The sequence below is a fragment of the Passer domesticus genome, chromosome W (assembly GCF_036417665.1).
Source record: "Passer domesticus isolate bPasDom1 chromosome W, bPasDom1.hap1, whole genome shotgun sequence".
Lineage (NCBI taxonomy): Eukaryota > Metazoa > Chordata > Aves > Passeriformes > Passeridae > Passer > Passer domesticus.
Genome location: NC_087511.1, coordinates 37,756,099 through 37,778,027, shown reverse-complemented (window position 1 = coordinate 37,778,027; position 21,929 = coordinate 37,756,099).

The window sequence follows — 21,929 nt, the reverse complement described above, 5'->3', positions numbered from 1 at the left end:
TTCATCTGGGAGGCATCCCGATCGGTGAGGAATTTCAGCAGGCAGCCGGCCACTCCGGGCTACCGGGCCCTGGCTACGAACGATTGCCTTTCCCCAGTGAAACAAAACTCACCAGTCCAGGTTCCTGATGTCAGTTTGCAGGAGGCACTTGGCACTGTCAAACCAGCCACAGTTGCCTGTGGGGGCACCTTGCGTGTGGGAGGTATCCTGATGCGTGCGGAATTTCAGCATGCAGCTGGCCACTCCAGGCCACCGGGCCGTGGACACGAACGATGGCCTTTCCCCTGAGAAACAAAACTCACCAGGCCAGGTTCCTGATGTCAGTTTGCAAGAGGCACTTGGCACTGTCAAACCAGCCACAGTTGCCTGTGGGGGCACCTTGCCTCTGGGTCGTATCCTGCTCCGTGCGGAATTTCAGCAGGCAGCCGGCCACTCCGGGCCACCGGGCCCTGGACACGAACGATGGCCATTCCTCAGAGAAACAAAACTCACCCGGCCAGGTTCCTGATGTCAGTTTGCAGGAGGCACTTGGCACTGTCAAACCAGCCACAGTTGCCTGTGTGGGCACCTTGCCTCTGGGTCGTATCCTGCTCCGTGCGGAATTTCAGCAGGCACCCGGCCACTCCTGGCCACGGGACCCTGGACACGAACGATGGCCTTTCCCCCGACAAACAAAACTCACCAGGCCAGGTTCCTGATGTCAGTTTGCAAGAGGCACTTGGCACTGTCAAACCAGCCACAGTTGCCTGTGGGGGCACCTTTCGTCTGGGAGGCATCCCGATCGGTGAGGAATTTCAGCAGGCAGCCGGCCACTCCGGGCTACCGGGCCCTGGCTACGAACGATTGCCTTTCCCCAGAGAAACAAAACTCACCAGGCCAGGTTCCTGATGTCAGTTTGCAGGAGGCACTGGGCACTGTCAAACCAGCCACAGTTGCCTGTGGGGGCACCTTGCGTGCGGGAGGTATCCTGATCCATGCGGAATTTCAGCATGCAGCTGGCCACTCCGGGCCACCGGGCCGTGGACACGAACGATGGCCTTTCCCCTGAGAAACAAAACTCACCAGGCCAGGTTCCTGATGTCAGTTTGCAGGAGGCACTTGGCACTGTCAAACCAGCCACAGTTGCCTGTGTGGGCACCTTGCATCTGGGAGGTATCCTGATCCGTGCGGAATTTCAGCAGGCACCCGGCCACTCCGGGCCACCGCGCCCTGGACACGAACGATGGTCTTTCACCTGTGAAACAAAACTCACCAGGCCAGGTTCCTGATGTCAGTTTGCAGGAGGCACTTGGCACTGTCAAACCAGCCACAGTTGCCTGTGGGGGCACCTTGCCTCTGGGTCGTATCCTGCTCCGTGCGGAATTTCAGCAGGCAGCCGGCCACTCCGGGCCACCGGGCCCTGGACACGAACGATGGCCATTCCACAGAGAAACAAAACTCACCAGGCCAGGTTCCTGATGTCAGTTTGCAGGAGGCACTTGGCACTGTCAACCCAGCCACAGTTGCCTGTGGGGGCACCTTGCATCTGCGACGTATCCTGATCCATGCGGGATTTCAGCAGGCAGCCGGCCACACCGGGCTACCGGGCCCTGGCTACGAACGATTGCCTTTCCCCAGAGAAACAAAACTCACCAGGCCAGGTTCCTGATGTCAGTTTGCAGGAGGCACTTGGCACTGTCAAACCAGCCACAGTTGCCTGTGGGGGCACCTTGCGTGTGGGAGGTATCCTGATCCGTGCGGAATTTCAGCATGCAGCTGGCCACTCCGGGCCACCGGGCCGTGGACACGAACGATGGCCTTTCCCCTGAGAAACAAAACTCACCAGGCCAGGTTCCTGATGTCAGTTTGCAAGAGGCACTTGGCACTGTCAAACCAGCCACAGTTGCCTGTGGGGGCACCTTTCATCTGGGAGGCATCCCGAATGGTGAGGAATTTCAGCAGGCAGCCGGCTACTCCGGGCTACCGGGCCCTGGCTACGAACGATTGCCTTTCCCCAGAGAAACAAAACTCACCAGGCCAGGTTCCTGATGTCAGTTTGCAGGAGGCACTTGGCACTGTCAAACCAGCCACAGTTGCCTGTGGGGGCACCTTGCGTGTGGGAGGTATCCTGATCCGTGCGGAATTTCAGCAGGCAGCCCGCCACTCCGGGCCACGCGGACCTTGCTTTCAACAATCGCCTTTCCCCAGAGAAACAAAACTCACCAGGCCAGGTTCCTGATGTCAGTTTGCAGGAGGCACTTGGCACTGTCAAACCAGCCACAGTTGCCTGTGGGGGCACCTTGCGCGTGGGAGGTATCCTGATCCGTGCGGGATTTCAGCAGGCAGCCGGCCACTCCTGGCCACCGGGCCCTGGACACGAACGATGGCCTTTCCCCAGAGAAACAAAACTCACCAGGCCAGGTTCCTGATGTCAGTTTGCAGGAGGCACTTGGCACTGTCAAACCAGCCACAGTTGCCTGTGGGGGCACCTTGCCTCTGGGTCGTATCCTGCTCCGTGCGGAATTTCAGCAGGCACCCGGCCACTCCTGGCCACGGGGCCCTGGACACGAACGATGGCCTTTCCCCCGAGAAACAAAACTCACCAGGCCAGGTTCCTGATGTCAGTTTGCAGGAGGCACTTGGCACTGTCAACCCAGCCACAGTTGCCTGTGGGGGCACCTTGCATCTGCGACGTATCCTGATCCATGCGGGATTTCAGCAGGCAGCCGGCCACACCGGGCTACCGGGCCCTGGCTACGAACGATTGCCTTTCCCCAGAGAAACAAAACTCACCAGGCCAGGTTCCTGATGTCAGTTTGCAGGAGGCACTTGGCACTGTCAAACCAGCCACAGTTGCCTGTGGGGGCACCTTGCGTGTGGGAGGTATCCTGATCCGTGCGGAATTTCAGCATGCAGCTGGCCACTCCGGGCCACCGGGCCGTGGACACGAACGATGGCCTTTCCCCTGAGAAACAAAACTCACCAGGCCTGGTTCCTGATGTCCGTTTGCACTAGGCCCTTGGCACTGTCAAACCAGCCACAGTTGCCTGTGGTGGTACCTTCGGTCCGGGAGGCATCCTGATCGGTGCGGAATTTCAGCAGGCAGCCGCCACTTCAGGCCACCGGGCCCTGCTCAAGAACGATGGCCTTTACCCTAAGAAACAAAACTCAACAGTCCAGGTTCCTGATGTCAGTTTGCAGGTGGCACTTGGCACTGTCAAACCAGACACAGTTGCCTGTGGGGGCACCTTTCATCTGGGAGGCATCCGGATCCGTGCGGAATTTCAGCAGGCAGCCGGCCATTACAGGCCACCGGGTCCTGTATATGAACCACATTTCAGTAGATAAACAAAACTCACCAGGCCAGGTTCCTGATGTCAGTTTGCAGGTGGCACTTGACACTGTCAAACCAGCCACAGTTGCCTGTGGTGGTACCTTCGGTCCGGGAGGCATCCTAATCGGTGAGGAATTTCAGCAGGCAGCCGGCCACTCTGGGCCACCGGGCCCTGGACACGAAGGATGGCCTTTCCCCAGAGAAACAAAACTCACCAGGCCAGGTTCCTGATGTCAGTTTGCAGGAGGCACTTGGCACTGTCAAACCAGCCACAGTTGCCTGTGGGGGCACCTTGCCTCTGGGTCGTATCCTGCTCCGTGCGGAATTTCAGCAGGCAGCCGGCCACTCCGGGCCACCGGGCCCTGGACACGAACGATGGCCATTCCACAGAGAAACAAAACTCACCCGGCCAGGTTCCTGATGTCAGTTTGCAGGAGGCACTTGGCACTGTCAAACCAGCCACAGTTGCCTGTGTGGGCACCTTGCATCTGGGAGGTATCCTGATCCGTGCGGAATTTCAGCAGGCACCCGGCCACTCCGGGCCACCGCGCCCTGGACACGAACGATGGTCTTTCACCTGTGAAACAAAACTCACCAGGCCAGGTTCCTGATGTCAGTTTGCAGGAGGCACTTGGCACTGTCAAACCAGCCACAGTTGCCTGTGGGGGCACCTTGCCTCTGGGTCGTATCCGGCTCCGTGCGGAATTTCAGCAGGCAGCCGGCCACTCCGGGCCACCGCGCCCTGGACACGAACGATGGTCTTTCACCTGTGAAACAAAACTCACCAGGCCAGGTTCCTGATGTCAGTTTGCAGGAGGCACTTGGCACTGTCAAACCAGCCACAGTTGCCTGTGGGGGCACCTTGCCTCTGGGTCGTATCCTGCTCCGTGCGGAATTTCAGCAGGCACCCGGCCACTCCTGGCCACGGGGCCCTGGACACGAACGATGGCCTTTCCCCCGAGAAACAAAACTCACCAGGCCAGGTTCCTGATGTCAGTTTGCAGGAGGCACTTGGCACTGTCAACCCAGCCACAGTTGCCTGTGGGGGCACCTTGCATCTGCGACGTATCCTGATCCATGCGGGATTTCAGCAGGCAGCCGGCCACACCGGGCTACCGGGCCCTGGCTACGAACGATTGCCTTTCCCCAGAGAAACAAAACTCACCAGGCCAGGTTCTTGATGTCAGTTTGCAGGAGGCACTTGGCACTGTCAAACCAGCCACAGTTGCCTGTGGGGGCACCTTGCGTGTGGGAGGTATCCTGATCCGTGCGGAATTTCAGCATGCAGCTGGCCACTCCGGGCCACCGGGCCGTGGACACGAACGATGGCCTTTCCCCTGAGAAACAAAACTCACCAGGCCAGGTTCCTGATGTCAGTTTGCAAGAGGCACTTGGCACTGTCAAACCAGCCACAGTTGCCTGTGGGGGCACCTTTCATCTGGGAGGCATCCCGATCGGTGAGGAATTTCAGCAGGCAGCCGGCCACTCCGGGCTACCGGGCCCTGGCTACGAACGATTGCCTTTCCCCAGAGAAACAAAACTCACCAGGCCAGGTTCCTGATGTCAGTTTGCAGGAGGCACTTGGCACTGTCAAACCAGCCACAGTTGCCTGTGGGGGCACCTTGCGTGTGGGAGGTATCCTGATCCGTGCGGAATTTCAGCATGCAGCTGGCCACTCCGGCCCACCGGGCCGTGGACACGAACGATGGCCTTTCCCCTGAGAAACAAAACTCACCAGGCCAGGTTCCTGATGTCAGTTTGCAGGAGGCACTTGGCACTGTCAAACCAGCCACAGTTGCCTGTGGGGGCACCTTGCGTGTGGGAGGTATCCTGATCCGTGCGGAATTTCAGAATGCAGCTGGCCACTCCGGGCCACCGGGCCGTGGACACGAACGATGGCCTTTCCCCTGAGAAACAAAACTCACCAGGCCAGGTTCCTGATGTCAGTTTGCAGGAGGCACTTGGCACTGTCAAACCAGCCACAGTTGCCTGTGGGGGCACCTTGCGTGTGGGAGGTATCCTGATCCGTGCGGAATTTCAGCAGGCACCCGGCCACTCCGGGCCACCGGGCCGTGGACACGAACGATGGCCTTTCCCCTGAGAAACAAAACTCACCAGGCCAGGTTCCTGATGTCAGTTTGCAGGAGGCACTTGGCACTGTCAAACCAGCCACAGTTGCCTGTGTGGGCACCTTGCGTGTGGGAGGTATCCTGATCCGTGCGGAATTTCAGAATGCAGCTGGCCACTCCGGGCCACCGGGCCGTGGACACGAACGATGGCCTTTCCCCTGAGAAACAAAACTCACCAGGCCAGGTTCCTGATGTCAGTTTGCAGGAGGCACTTGGCACTGTCAAACCAGCCACAGTTGCCTGTGGGGGCACCTTGCGTGTGGGAGGTATCCTGATCCGTGCGGAATTTCAGCAGGCACCCGGCCACTCCTGGCCACGGGGCCCTGGACACGAAGGATGGCCTTTCCCCAGAGAAACAAAACTCACCAGGCCAGGTTCCTGATGTCAGTTTGCAGGAGGCACTTGGCACTGTCAAACCAGCCACAGTTGCCTGTGTGGGCACCTTGCCTCTGGGTCGTATCCTGATCCGTGCGGAATTTCAGCAGGCACCCGGCCACTCCGGGCCACCGCGCCCTGGACACGAACGATGGTCTTTCACCTGTGAAACAAAACTCACCCGGCCAGGCTCCTGATGTCAGTTTGCAGGAGGCACTTGGCACTGTCAAACCAGCCACAGTTGCCTGTGGGGGCACCTTGCGTGTGGGAGGTATCCTGATCCGTGCGGAATTTCAGCATGCAGCTGGCCACTCCGGGCCACCGGGCCGTGGACACGAACGATGGCCTTTCCCCTGAGAAACAAAACTCACCAGTCCAGGTTCCTGATGTCAGTTTGCAGGAGGCACTTGGCACTGTCAAACCAGCCACACTTGCCTGTGGGGGCACCTTGCGTGTGGGAGGTATCCTGATCCGTGCGGAATTTCAGCATGCAGCTGGCCACTCCGGGCCACCGGGCCGTGGACACGAACGATGGCCTTTCCCCTGAGAAACAAAACTCACCAGGCCAGGTTCCTGATGTCAGTTTGCAAGAGGCGCTCGGCACTGTCAAACCAGACACAGTTGCCTGTGGGGGCACCTTTCATCTGGGAGGCATCCCGATCGGTGAGGAATTTCAGCAGGCAGCCGGCCACTCCGGGCTACCGGGCCCTGGCTACGAACGATTGCCTTTCCCCAGTGAAACAAAACTCACCAGGCCAGGTTCCTGATGTCAGTTTGCAGGAGGCACTTGGCACTGTCAAACCAGCCACAGTTGCCTGTGGGGGCACCTTGCGTGTGGGAGGTATCCTGATGCGTGCGGAATTTCAGCCTGCAGCTGGCCACTCCAGGCCACCGGGCCGTGGACACGAACGATGGCCTTTCCCCTGAGAAACAAAACTCACCAGGCCAGGTTCCTGATGTCAGTTTGCAAGAGGCACTTGGCACTGTCAAACCAGCCACAGTTGCCTGTGGGGGCACCTTGCCTCTGGGTCGTATCCTGCTCCGTGCGGAATTTCAGCAGGCAGCCGGCCACTCCGGGCCACCGCGCCCTGGACACGAACGATGGTCTTTCACCTGTGAAACAAAACTCACCAGGCCAGGTTCCTGATGTCAGTTTGCAGGAGGCACTTGTCACTGTCAAACCAGCCACAGTTGCCTGTGGGGGCACCTTGCCTCTGGGTCGTATCCTGCTCCGTGCGGAATTTCAGCAGGCACCCGGCCACTCCTGGCCACGGGGCCCTGGACACGAACGATGGCCTTTCCCCCGAGAAACAAAACTCACCAGGCCAGGTTCCTGGTGTCAGTTTGCAGGAGGCACTTGGCACTGTCAACCCAGCCACAGTTGCCTGTGGGGGCACCGTGCATCTGCGACGTATCCTGATCCATGCGGGATTTCAGCAGGCAGCCGGCCACACCGGGCTACCGGGCCCTGGCTACGAACGATTGCCTTTCCCCAGAGAAACAAATCTCACCAGGCCAGGTTCCTGATGTCAGGTTGCAGGAGGCACTTGGCACTGTCAAACCAGCGACAGTTGCCTGTTAGGGCACCTTGCGTGTGGGAGGTATCCTGATCCGTGCGGAATTTCAGCATGCAGCTGGCCACTCCGGGCCACCGGGCCGTGGACACGAACGATGGCCTTTCCCCTGAGAAACAAAACTCACCAGGCCAGGTTCCTGATGTCAGTTTGCAAGAGGCACTTGGCACTGTCAAACCAGCCACAGTTGCCTGTGGGGGCACCTTTCATCTGGGAGCCATCCCGAATGGTGAGGAATTTCAGCAGGCAGCCGGCCACTCCGGGCTACCGGGCCCTGGCTACGAACGATTGCCTTTCCCCAGAGAAACAAAACTCACCAGGCCAGGTTCCTGATGTCAGTTTGCAGGAGGCACTTGGCACGGTCAAACCAGCCACAGTTGCCTGTGGGGGCACCTTGCGTGTGGGAGGTATCCTGATCCGTGCGGAATTTCAGCATGCAGCTGGCCACTCCGGGCCACCGGGCCGTGGACACGAACGATGGCCTTTCCCCTGAGAAACAAAACTCACCAGGCCAGGTTCCTGATGTCAGTTTGCAAGAGGCACTTGGCACTGTCAAACCAGCCACAGTTGCCTGTGGGGGCACCTTGCCTCTGGGTCGTATTCTGCTCCGTGCGGAATTTCAGCAGGAAGCCGGCCACTCCGGGCCACCGGGCCCTGGACACGAACGATGGCCATTCCACAGAGAAACAAAACTCACCAGGCCAGGTTCCTGATGTCAGTTTGCAGGAGGCACTTGGCATTGTCAAACCAGCCACAGTTGCCTGTGTGGGCACCTTGCATCTGGGAGGTATCCTGATCCGTGCGGAATTTCAGCAGGCACCCGGCCACTCCGGGCCACCGCGCCCTGGACACGAACGATGGTCTTTCACCTGTGAAACAAAACTCACCAGGCCAGGTTCCTGATGTCAGTTTGCAGGAGGCACTTGTCACTGTCAAACCAGCCACAGTTGCCTGTGGGGGCACCTTGCCTCTGGGTCGTATCCTGCTCCGTGCGGAATTTCAGCAGGCACCCGGCCACTCCTGGCCACGGGGCCCTGGACACGAACGATGGCCTTTCCCCCGAGAAACAAAACTCACCAGGCCAGGTTCCTGATGTCAGTTTGCAGGAGGCACTTGGCACTGTCAACCCAGCCACAGTTGCCTGTGGGGGCACCTTGCATCTGCGACGTATCCTGATCCATGCGGGATTTCAGCAGGCACCCGGCCACTCCGGGCCACCGCGCCCTGGACACGAACGATGGCCTTTCCCCTGAGAAACAAAACTCACCAGGCCAGGTTCCTGATGTCAGTTTGCAGGAGGCACTTGGCACTGTCAAACCAGACACAGTCGCCTGTGGGGGCACCTTTCATCTGGGAGGCATCCCGATCGGTGAGGAATTTCAGCAGGCAGCCGGCCACTCCGGGCCACCGGGACCTGGCTATCAACAATCGCCGTTTCCCTAGAGAAATAAAACTCACCAGGCCAGGTTCCTGATGTCTGTTTGCAGGACGCACTGGGCACTGTCAAACCAACCACATTTGCCTGTGGGGGCACCTTTCATCTCGGCGGCATCCGGATCCGTGCGGAATTTCAGCCGGTAAACGGCCACTCAGCGCCACCGGGCCCTGGACATGAACGATGGCCATTCCACAGAGAAACAAAAGTCGCCAGGCCAGGTTCCTGATGTCAGTTTGCAGGAGGCACTTGGCACTGTCAAACCAGCCACTGTTGCCTGTGGGGGCACCTTTCTTCTGGGAGGCATCCCGATCGGTGTGGAATTTCAGCAGGCAGCCCGCCACTCCGGGCCACGCGGACCTTGCTTTCAACAATCGCCTTTCCCCAGAGAAACAAAACTCACCAGGCCAGGTTCCTGATGTCAGTTTGCAGGAGGCACTTGGCACTGTCAAACCAGCCACAGTTGCCTGTGGGGGCACCTTGCGTGTGGGAGGTATCCTGATCCGTGCGGGATTTCAGCAGGCAGCCGGCCACTCCTGGCCACCGGGCCGTGGACAAGAACGATGGCATTTCCCCTGAGAAACAAAACTCACCAGGCCAGGTTCCTGATGTCAGTTTGCAGGAGGCACTTGGCACGGTCAAACCAGCCACAGTTGCCTGTGGGGGCACCTTGCCTGTGGGAGGTATCCTGATCCGTGCGGAATTTCAGCATGCAGCTGGCCACTCCGGGCCACCGGGCCGTGGACACGAACGATGGCCTTTCCCCTGAGAAACAAAACTCACCAGGCCAGGTTCCTGATGTCAGTTTGCAAGAGGCACTTGGCACTTTCAAACCAGCCACAGTTGCCTGTGGGGGCACCTTTCATCTGGGAGGCATCCCGATCGGTGAGGAATTTCAGCAGGCAGCCAGCCACTCCGGGCTACCGGGCCCTGGCTACGAACGATGGCCTTTCCCCTGAGAAACAAAACTCACCAGGCCAGGTTCCTGATGTCAGTTTGCAGGAGGCACTTGGCACGGTCAAACCAGCCACAGTTGCCTGTGGGGGCACCTTGCGTGTGGGAGGTATCCTGATCCGTGCGGAATTTCAGCATGCAGCTGGCCACTCCGGGCCACCGGGCCGTGGACACGAACGATGGCCTTTCCCCTGAGAAACAAAACTCACCAGGCCAGGTTCCTGATGTCAGTTTGCAAGAGGCACTTGGCACTGTCAAACCAGCCACAGTTGCCTGTGGGGGCACCTTTCATCTGGGAGGCATCCCGATCGGTGAGGAATTTCAGCAGGCAGCCGGCCACTCCGGGCTACTGGGCCCTGGCTACGAACGATGGCCTTTCCCCTGAGAAACAAAACTCACCAGGCCAGGTTCCTGATGTCAGTTTGCAGGTGGCACTTGGCACTGTCAAACCAGCCACAGTTGCCTGTGGGGGCACCTTTCATCTGGGAGGCATCCCGATCGGTGAGGAATTTCAGCAGGCAGCCGGCCACTCCGGGCTACCGGGCCCTGGCTACGAACGATTGCCTTTCCCCAGTGAAACAAAACTCACCAGTCCAGGTTCCTGATGTCAGTTTGCAGGAGGCACTTGGCACTGTCAAACCAGCCACAGTTGCCTGTGGGGGCACCTTGCGTGTGGGAGGTATCCTGATGCGTGCGGAATTTCAGCATGCAGCTGGCCACTCCAGGCCACCGGGCCGTGGACACGAACGATGGCCTTTCCCCTGAGAAACAAAACTCACCAGGCCAGGTTCCTGATGTCAGTTTGCAAGAGGCACTTGGCACTGTCAAACCAGCCACAGTTGCCTGTGGGGGCACCTTGCCTCTGGGTCGTATCCTGCTCCGTGCGGAATTTCAGCAGGCACCCGGCCACTCCTGGCCACGGGACCCTGGACACGAACGATGGCCTTTCCCCCGACAAACAAAACTCACCAGGCCAGGTTCCTGATGTCAGTTTGCAAGAGGCACTTGGCACTGTCAAACCAGCCACAGTTGCCTGTGGGGGCACCTTTCATCTGGGAGGCATCCCGATCGGTGAGGAATTTCAGCAGGCAGCCGGCCACTCCGGGCTACCGGGCCCTGGCTACGAACGATTGCCTTTCCCCAGAGAAACAAAACTCACCAGGCCAGGTTCCTGATGTCAGTTTGCAGGAGGCACTTGGCACTGTCAAACCAGCCACAGTTGCCTGTGGGGGCACCTTGCGTGGGGGAGGTATCCTGATCCGTGCGGAATTTCAGCATGCAGCTGGCCACTCCGGGCCACCGGGCCGTGGACACGAACGATGGCCTTTCCCCTGAGAAACAAAACTCACCAGGCCAGGTTCCTGATGTCAGTTTGCAAGAGGCACTTGGCACTGTCAAACCAGCCACAGTTGCCTGTGGGGGCACCTTGCCTCTGGGTCGTATCCTGCTCCGTGCGGAATTTCAGCAGGCAGCCGGCCACTCCGGGCCACCGGGCCCTGGACACGAACGATGGCCATTCCACAGAGAAACAAAACTCACCAGGCCAGGTTCCTGATGTCAGTTTGCAGGAGGCACTTGGCACTGTCAAACCAGCCACAGTTGCCTGTGTGGGCACCTTGCATCTGGGAGGTATCCTGATCCGTGCGGAATTTCAGCAGGCAGCCGGCCACTCCGGGCCACCGCGCCCTGGACACGAACGATGGTCTTTCACCTGTGAAACAAAACTCACCAGGCCAGGTTCCTGATGTCAGTTTGCAGGAGGCACTTGGCACTGTCAAACCAGCCACAGTTGCCTGTGGGGGCACCTTGCCTCGGGGTCGTATCCTGCTCCGTGCGGAATTTCAGCAGGCACCCGGCCACTCCTGGCCACGGGACCCTGGACACGAACGATGGCCTTTCCCCCGACAAACAAAACTCACCAGGCCAGGTTCCTGATGTCAGTTTGCAAGAGGCACTTGGCACTGTCAAACCAGCCACAGTTGCCTGTGGGGGCACCTTTCATCTGGGAGGCATCCCGATCGGTGAGGAATTTCAGCAGGCAGCCGGCCACTCCGGGCTACCGGGCCCTGGCTACGAACGATTGCCTTTCCCCAGAGAAACAAAACTCACCAGGCCAGGTTCCTGATGTCAGTTTGCAGGAGGCACTTGGCACTGTCAAACCAGCCACAGTTGCCTGTGGGGGCACCTTGCGTGGTGGAGGTATCCTGATCCGTGCGGAATTTCAGCATGCAGCTGGCCACTCCGGGCCACCGGGCCGTGGACACGAACGATGGCCTTTCCCCTGAGAAACAAAACTCACCAGGCCAGGTTCCTGATGTCAGTTTGCAAGAGGCACTTGGCACTGTCAAACCAGCCACAGTTGCCTGTGGGGGCACCTTGCCTGTGGGTCGTATCCTGCTCCGTGCGGAATTTCAGCAGGCAGCCGGCCACTCCGGGCCACCGGGCCCTGGACACGAACGATGGCCATTCCACAGAGAAACAAAACTCACCCGGCCAGGTTCCTGATGTCAGTTTGCAGGAGGCACTTGGCACTGTGAAACCAGCCACAGTTGCCTGTGGGGGCACCTTGCGTGTGGGAGGTATCCTGATCCGTGCGGAATTTCAGCAGGCAGCCGGCCACTCCGGGCCACCGCGCCCTGGACACGAACGATGGTCTTTCACCTGTGAAACAAAACTCACCAGGCCAGGTTCCTGATGTCAGTTTGCAGGAGGCACTTGGCACTGTGAAACCAGCCACAGTTGCCTGTGGGGGCACCTTGCGTGTGGGAGGTATCCTGATCCGTGCGGAATTTCAGCAGGCACCCGGCCACTCCTGGCCACGGGGCCCTGGACACGAACGATGGCCTTTCCCCCGAGAAACAAAACTCACCAGGCCAGGTTCCTGATGTCAGTTTGCAGGAGGCACTTGGCACTGTCAACCCAGCCACAGTTGCCTGTGGGGGCACCTTGCATCTGCGACGTATCCTGATCCATGCGGGATTTCAGCAGGCAGCCCTCCACTCCGGGCCACGCGGACCTTGCTTTCAACAATCGCCTTTCCCCAGAGAAACAAAACTCACCAGGCCAGGTTCCTGATGTCAGTTTGCAAGAGGCACTTGGCACTGTCAAACCAGCCACAGTTGCCTGTGGGGGCACCTTTCATCTGGGAGGCATCCCGATCGGTGAGGAATTTCAGCAGGCAGCCGGCCACTCCGGGCCACCGGGCCCTGGCTACGAACGATTGCCTTTCCCCAGAGAAACAAAACTCACCAGGCCAGGTTCCTGATGTCAGTTTGCAGGAGGCACTTGGCACTGTCAAACCAGCCACAGTTGCCTGTGGGGGCAACTTGCGTGTGGGAGGTATCCTGATCCGTGCGGAATTTCATCATGCAGCCGGCCACTCCGGGCCACGGGGCCCTGGACACGAACGATGGCCTTTCCCCCGAGAAACAAAACTCACCAGGCCAGGTTCCTGATGTCAGTTTGCAGGAGGCACTTGGCACTGTCAACCCAGCCACAGTTGCCTGTGGGGGCACCTTGCATCTGCGACGTATCCTGATCCTTGCGGGATTTCAGCAGGCAGCCGGCCACACCGGGCTACCGGGCCCTGGCTACGAACGATTGCCTTTCCCCAGAGAAACAAAACTCACCAGGCCAGGTTCCTGATGTCAGTTTGCAGGAGGCACTTGGCACTGTCAAACCAGCCACAGTTGCCTGTGGGGGCACCTTGCGTGTGGGAGGTATCCTGATCCGTGCGGAATTTCAGCAGGCAGCCCGCCACTCCGGGCCACGCGGACCTTGCTTTCAACAATCGCCTTTCCCCAGAGAAACAAAACTCACCAGGCCAGGTTCCTGATGTCAGTTTGCAGGAGGCACTTGGCACTGTCAAACCAGCCACAGTTGCCTGTGGGGGCACCTTGCGTGTGGGAGGTATCCTGATCCGTGCGGGATTTCAGCAGGCAGCCGGCCACCCCAGGCCACCGGGCCCTGGACACGAACGATGGCCTTTCCCCAGAGAAACAAAACTCACCAGGCCTGGTTCCTGATGTCCGTTTGCAGTAGGCCCTTGGCACTGTCAAACCAGCCACAGTTGCCTGTGGGGGCACCTTGCGTGTGGGAGGTATCCTGATCCGTGCGGAATTTCAGCATGCAGCTGGCCACTCCGGGCCACCGGGCCGTGGACACGAACGATGGCCTTTCCCCTGAGAAACAAAACTCACCAGGCCAGGTTCCTGATGTCCGTTTGCAAGAGGCACTTGGCACTGTCAAACCAGCCACAGTTGCCTGTGGGGGCACCTTTCATCTGGGAGGCATCCCGATCGGTGAGGAATTTCAGCAGGCAGCCGGCCACTCCGGGCCACCGGGCCCTGGCTACGAACGATTGCCTTTCCCCAGAGAAACAAAACTCACCAGGCCAGGTTCCTGATGTCAGTTTGCAGGAGGCACTTGGCACTGTCAAACCAGCCACAGTTGCCTGTGGGGGCAACTTGCGTGTGGGAGGTATCCTGATCCGTGCGGAATTTCATCATGCAGCCGGCCACTCCGGGCCACCGGGCCGTGGACACGAACGATGGCCTTTCCCCTGAGAAACAAAACTCACCAGGCCAGGTTCCTGATGTCAGTTTGCAGGAGGCACTTGGCACTGTCAAACCAGCCACAGTTGCCTGTGGGGGCACCTTGCCTCTGGGTCGTATCCCGCTCCGTGCGGAATTTCAGCAGGCAGCCGGCCACTCCGGGCCACCGGGCCCTGGACATGAACGATGGCCATTCCACAGAGAAACAAAACTCACCCGGCCAGGTTCCTGATGTCAGTTTGCAGGAGGCACTTGGCACTGTCAAACCAGCCACAGTTGCCTGTCGTGGGCACCTTGCATCTGGGAGGTATCCTGATCCGTGCGGAATTTCAGCAGGCACTCGGCCACTCCGGGCCACCGCGCCCTGGACACGAACGATGGTCTTTCACCTGTGAAACAAAACTCACCAGGCCAGGTTCCTGATGTCAGTTTGCAGGAGGCACTTGGCACTGTCAAACCAGCCACAGTTGCCTGTGGGGGCACCTTGCGTGTGGGAGGTATCCTGATCCGTGCGGAATTTCAGCAGGCACCCGGCCACTCCTGGCCACGGGGCCCTGGACACGAACGATGGTCTTTCACCTGTGGAACAAAACTCACCAGGCCAGGTTCCTGATGTCAGTTTGCAGGAGGCACTTGGCACTGTCAAACCAGCCACTGTTGCCTGTGGGGGCACCTTGCATCTCGGCGGCATCCGGATCCGTGCGGAATTTCAGCAGGCACCCGGCCACTCCGGGCGACCGCGCCCTGGACACGAACGATGGCCATTCCACAGAGAAACAAAACTCACCAGGCCAGGTTCCTGATGTCAGTTTGCAGGAGGCACTTGGCACTGTCAAACCAGACACAGTCGCCTGTGGGGGCACCTTTCATCTGGGAGGCATCCCGATCGGGGAGGAATTTCAGCAGGCAGCCGGCCACTCCGGGCCCCCGGGACCTGGCTATCAACAATCGCCTTTTCCCTAGAGAAATAAAACTCACCAGGCCAGGTTCCTGATGTCTGTTTGCAGGACGCACTGGGCACTGTCAAACCAACCACATTTGCCTGTGGGGGCACCTTTCATCTCGGCGGCATCCGGATCCGTGCGGAATTTCAGCCGGTAACCGGCCACTCAGGGCCACCGGGCCCTGGACACGAACGATGGCCTTTACCCTAAGAAACAAAACTCAACAGGCCAGGTTCCTGATGTCAGTTTGCAGGAGGCACTTGGCACTGTCAAACCAGCCACTGTTGCCTGTGGGGGCACCTTTCATCTGGGAGGCATCCCGATCGGTGTGGAATTTCAGCAGGCAGCCCGCCACTCCGGGCCACGGAGACCTTGCTTTCAACAATCGCCTTTCCCCAGAGAAACGAAACTCACCAGGCCAGGTTCCTGATGTCAGTTTGCAGGAGGCACTTGGCACTGTCAAACCAGCCACAGTTGCCTGTGGGGGCACCTTGCATCTGGGACGTATCCGGATCCGTGCGGGATTTCAGCAGGCAGCCGGCCACTCCGGGCCACCGGGCCCTGGACGCGAACGATGGCCTTTCCCCAGAGAAACAAAACTCACCAGGCCTGGTTCCTGATGTCAGTTTGCAGGAGGCCCTTGGCACTGTCAAACCAGCCACAGTTGCCTGTGGTGGTACCTTCGGTCCGGGAGGCATCCTGATCGGTGCGGAATTTCAGCAGGCAGCCGGCCACTCCAGGCCACCGGGCCCTGCTCAAGAACGATGGCCTTTACCCTAAGAAACAAAACTCACCAGGCCAGGTTCCTGATGTCAGTTTGCAGGTAGCACTTGGCACTGTCAAACCAGCCACAGTTGCCTGTGGGGGCACCTTTCATCTGGGAGGCATCCTGATCCGTGCGGAATTTCAGCAGGCAGCCGGCCATTCCAGGCCACCGGGTCCTGGATATGACCCATATTTCAGTAGATAAACAAAACTCACCAGGCCAGGTTCCTGATGTCAGTTTGCAGGAGGCCCTTGGCACTGTCAAACCAGCCACAGTTGCCTGTGGTGGTACCTTCGGTCCGGGAGGCATCCTAATCGGTGAGGAATTTCAGCAGGCAGCCGGCCACTCCGGGCCACCGGGCCCTGGACACGAACGATGGCCTTTCCCCAGAGAAACAAAACTCACCAGGCCTGGTTCCTGATGTCAGTTTGCAGGAGGCCCTTGGCACTGTCAAACCAGCCACAGTTGCCTGTGGTGGTACCTTCGGTCCGGGAGGCATCCTAATCGGTGAGGAATTTCAGCAGGCAGCCGGCCACTCCGGGCCACCGGGCCCTGGACACGAACGATGGCCATTCCACAGAGAAACAAAACTCACCCGGCCAGGTTCCTGATGTCAGTCTGCAGGAGGCACTTGGCACTGTCAAACCAGCCACAGTTGCCTGTGTGGGCACCTTGCATCTGGGAGGTATCCTGATCCGTGCGGAATTTCAGCAGGCAGCCGGCCACTCCGGGCCACCGCGCCCTGGACACGAACGATGGTCTTTCACCTGTGAAACAAAACTCACCAGGCCAGGTTCCTGATGTCAGTTTGCAGGAGGCACTTGGCACTGTCAAACCAGCCACAGTTGCCTGTGGGGGCACCTTGCGTGTGGGAGGTATCCTGATCCGTGCGGAATTTCAGCAGGCACCCGGCCACTCCGGGCCACCGGGCCGTGGACACGAACGATGGCCTTTCCCCTGAGAAACAAAACTCACCAGGCCAGGTTCCTGATGTCAGTTTGCAAGAGGCACTTGGCACTGTCAAACCAGCCACAGTTGCCTGTGGGGGCACCTTGCCTCTGGGTCGTATCCTGCTCCGTGCGGAATTTCAGCAGGCAGCCGGCCACTCCGGGCCACCGGGCCCTGGACACGAACGATGGCCATTCCACAGAGAAACAAAACTCACCCGGCCAGGTTCCTGATGTCAGTTTGCAGGAGGCACTTGGCACTGTCAAACCAGCCACAGTTGCCTGTGTGGGCACCTTGCATCTGGGAGGTATCCTGATCCGTGCGGAATTTCAGCAGGCACCCGGCCACTCCGGGCCACCGGGCCCTGGCTACGAACGATTGCCTTTCCCCAGAGAAACAAAACTCACCAGGCCAGGTTCCTGATGTCAGTTTGCAGGAGGCACTTGGCACTGTCAAACCAGCCACAGTTGCCTGTGGGGGCACCTTGCGTGTGGGAGGTATCCTGATCCGTGCGGAATTTAAGCAGGCACCCGGCCACTCCTGGCCACGGGGCCCTGGACACGAACGATGGCCTTTGCTCAGAGAAACAAAACTCACCAGGCCAGGTTCCTGATGTCAGTTTGCAGGAGGCACTTGGCACTGTCAAACCAGCCACTGTTGCCTGTGGGGGCACCTTGCATCTCGGCGGCATCCGGATCCGTGCGGAATTTCAGCAGGCACCCGGCCACTCCGGGCCACCGCGCCCTGGACACGAACGATGGCCATTCCACAGAGAAACAAAACTCACCAGGCCAGGTTCCTGATGTCAGTTTGCAGGAGGCACTTGGCACTGTCAAACCAGCCACAGTTGCCTGTTGTGGTACCTTCGGTCCGGGAGGCATCCTGATCGGTGCGGAATTTCAGCTAGCAGCCGGCCCCTCCAGGCCACCGGGCCCTGCTCACGAACGATGGCCTTTACCCTAAGAAACAAAACTCAACAGGCCAGGTTCCTGATGTCAGTTTGCAGGAGGCACTTGGCACTGTCAAACCAGACACAGTCGCCTGTGGGGGCACCTTTCATCTGGGAGGCATCCCGATCGGTGAGGAATTTCAGCAGGCAGCCCGCCACTCCGGGCCACCGGGACCTGGCTATCAACAATCGCCTTTTCCCTAGAGAAATAAAACTCACCAGGCCAGGTTCCTGATGTCTGTTTGCAGGAGGCACTTGGCACTGTCAAACCAGCCACAGTTGCCTGTGGGGGCACCTTACATCTGCGACGTATCCGGATCCGTGCGGGATTTCAGCAGGCAGCCCGCCACTCCGGGCCACCGGGCCCTGGCTACGAACGATGGCCTTTCCCCAGAGAAACAAAACTCACCAGGCCTGGTTCCTGATGTCAGTTTGCAGTAGGCCCTTGGCACTGTCAAACCAGCCACAGTTGCCTGTGGTGGTACCTTCGGTCCGGGAGGCATCCTGATCGGTGCGGAATTTCAGCAGGCAGCCGCCACTCCAGGCCACCGGGCCCTGCTCAAGAACGATGGCCTTTACCCTAAGAAACAAAACTCAACAGGCCAGGTTCCTGATGTCAGTTTGCAGGTGGCACTTGGCACTGTCAAACCAGCCACAGTTGCCTGTGGGGGCACCTTTCATCTGGGAGGCATCCTGATCCGTGCGGAATTTCAGCAGGCAGCCGGCCATTCCAGGCCACCGGGTCCTGGATATGAACCATATTTCAGTAGATAAACAAAACTCACCAGGCCAGGTTCCTGATGTCAGTTTGCAGGTGGCACTTGACACTGTCAAACCAGCCACAGTTGCCTGTCGTGGTACCTTCGGTCCGGGAGGCATCCTAATCGGTGAGGAATTTCAGCAGGCAGCCGGCCACTCCGGGCCACCGGGCCCTGGACACGAAGGATGGCCTTTCCCCAGAGAAACAAGACTCACCAGGCCAGGTTCCTGATGTCAGTTTGCAGGAGGCACTTGGCACTGTCAAACCAGCCACAGTTGCCTGTGGGGGCACCTTGCCTCTGGTTCGTATCCTGCTCCGTGCGGAATTTCAGCAGGCAGCCGGCCACTGCGGGCCACCGGGCCCTGGACACGAACGATGGCCATTCCACAGAGAAACAAAACTCACCAGGCCCGGTTCCTGATGTCAGTTTGCAGGAGGCACTTGGCACTGTCAAACCAGCCACAGTTGCCTGTGGGGGCACCTTGCGTGTGGGAGGTATCCTGATCCGTGCGGAATTTCAGCAGGCACCCGGCCACTCCTGGCCACGGGGCCCTGGACACGAATGATGGCCTTTCCCCAGAGAAACAAAACTCACCAGGCCAGGTTCCTGATGTCAGTTTGCAGGAGGCACTTGGCACTGTCAAACCAGCCACAGTTGCCTGTGGGGGCATCTTACATCTGCGACGTATCCTGATCCATGGGGGTTTCAGCAGGCAGCCGGCCACTCCGGGCCACCGGGCCCTGGACACGAACGATGGCCGTTCCACAGAGAAACAAAACTCACCCGGCCAGGTTCCTGATGTCAGTTTGCAGGAGGCACTTGGCACTGTCAAACCAGCCACAGTTGCCTGTGGGGGCACCTTGCGTGTGGGAGGTATCCTGATCCATGGGGGTTTCAGCAGGCAGCCGGCCACTCTGGGCTACCGGGCCCTGGCTACGAACGATGGCCTTTCCCCTGAGAAACAAAACTCACCAGGCCAGGTTCCTGATGTCAGTTTGCAGGAGGCACTTGGCACTGTCAAACCAGCCACAGTTGCCTGTGGGGGCACCTTGCGTGTGGGAGGTATCCTGATCCGTGCGGAATTTCAGCATGCAGCTGGCCACTCCGGGCCACCGGGCCGTGGACACGAACGATGGCCTTTCCCCTGAGAAACAAAACTCACCAGGCCAGGTTCCTGATGTCAGTTTGCAAGAGGCACTTGGCACTGTCAAACCAGCCACAGTTGCCTGTGGGGGCATCTTTCATCTGGGAGGCATCCCGATCGGTGAGGAATTTCAGCAGGCAGCCGGCCACTCCGGGCTACTGGGCCCTGGCTACGAACGATGGCCTTTCCCCAGTGAAACAAGACTCACCAGGCCAGGTTCCTGATGTCAGTTTGCAGGAGGCACTTGGCACTGTCAAACCAGCCACAGTTGCCTGTGGGGGCACCTTGCGTGTGGGAGGTATCCTGATCCGTGCGGAATTTCAGCATGCAGCTGGCCACTCCGGGCCACCGGGCCGTGGACACGAACGATGGCCTTTCCCCTGAGAAACAAAACTCACCAGGCCAGGTTCCTGATGTCAGTTTGCAAGAGGCACTTGGCACTGTCAAACCAGCCACAGTTGCCTGTGGGGGCACCTTGCCTCTGGGTCGTATCCTGCTCCGTGCGGAATTTCAGCAGGCAGCCGGCCACTCCGGGCCACCGGGCCCTGGACACGAACGATGGCCATTCCACAGAGAAACAAAACTCACCCGGCCAGGTTCCTGATGTCAGTTTGCAGGAGGCACTTGACACTGCCAAACCAGCCACAGTTGCCTGTGCTGGTACCTTCGGTCCGGGAGGCATCCTAATCGGTGAAGAATTTCAGCAGGCAGCCGGCCACTCCGGGCCACCGGGCCCTGGACACGAACGATGGCCATTCCACAGAGAAACAAAACTCACCCGGCCAGGTTCCTGATGTCAGTCTGCAGGAGGCACTTGGCACTGTCAAACCAGCCACAGTTGCCTGTGTGGGCACCTTGCATCTGGGAGGTATCCTGATCCGTGCGGAATTTCAGCAGGCAGCCGGCCACTCCGGGCCACCGGGTCCTGGATATGACCCATATTTCAGTAGATAAACAAAACTCACCAGGCCAGGTTCCTGATGTCAGTTTGCAGGAGGCACTTGGCACTGTCAAACCAGCCACAGTTGCCTGTTGTGGTACCTTCGGTCCGGGAGGCATCCTGATCGGTGCGGAATTTCAGCTAGCAGCCGGCCCCTCCAGGCCACCGGGCCCTGCTCACAAACGATGGCCTTTACCCTAAGAAACAAAACTCAACAGGCCAGGTTCCTGATGTCAGTTTGCAGGAGGCACTTGGCACTGTCAAACCAGCCACTGTTGCCTGTGGGGGCACCTTTCATCTGGGAGGCATCCTAATCGGTGTGGAATTTCAGCAGGCAGCCCGCCACTCCGGGCCACGGGGACCTTGCTTTCAACAATCGCCTTTCCCTAGAGAAACGAAACTCACCAGGCCAGGTTCCTGATGTCAGTTTGCAGGAGGCACTTGGCACTGTCAAACCAGCCACAGTTGCCTGTGGGGGCACCTTACATCTGCGACGTATCCGGATCCGTGCGGGATTTCAGCAGGCAGCCCGCCACTCCGGGCCACCGGGCCCTGGCTACGAACGATGGCCTTTCCCCAGAGAAACAAAACTCACCAGGCCTGGTTCCTGATGTCAGTTTGCAGTAGGCCCTTGGCACTGTCAAACCAGCCACAGTTGCCTGTGGTGGTACCTTCGGTCCGGGAGGCATCCTGATCGGTGCGGAATTTCAGCAGGCAGCCGCCACTCCAGGCCACCGGGCCCTGCTCAAGAACGATGGCCTTTACCCTAAGAAACAAAACTCAACAGGCCAGGTTCCTGATGTCAGTTTGCAGGTGGCACTTGGCACTGTCAAACCAGCCACAGTTGCCTGTGGGGGCACCTTTCATCTGGGAGGCATCCTGATCCGTGCGGAATTTCAGCAGGCAGCCGGCCATTCCAGGCCACCGGGTCCTGGATATGAACCATATTTCAGTAGATAAACAAAACTCACCAGGCCAGGTTCCTGATGTCAGTTTGCAGGTGGCACTTGACACTGTCAAACCAGCCACAGTTGCCTGTCGTGGTACCTTCGGTCCGGGAGGCATCCTAATCGGTGAGGAATTTCAGCAGGCAGCCGGCCACTCCGGGCCACCGGGCCCTGGACACGAAGGATGGCCTTTCCCC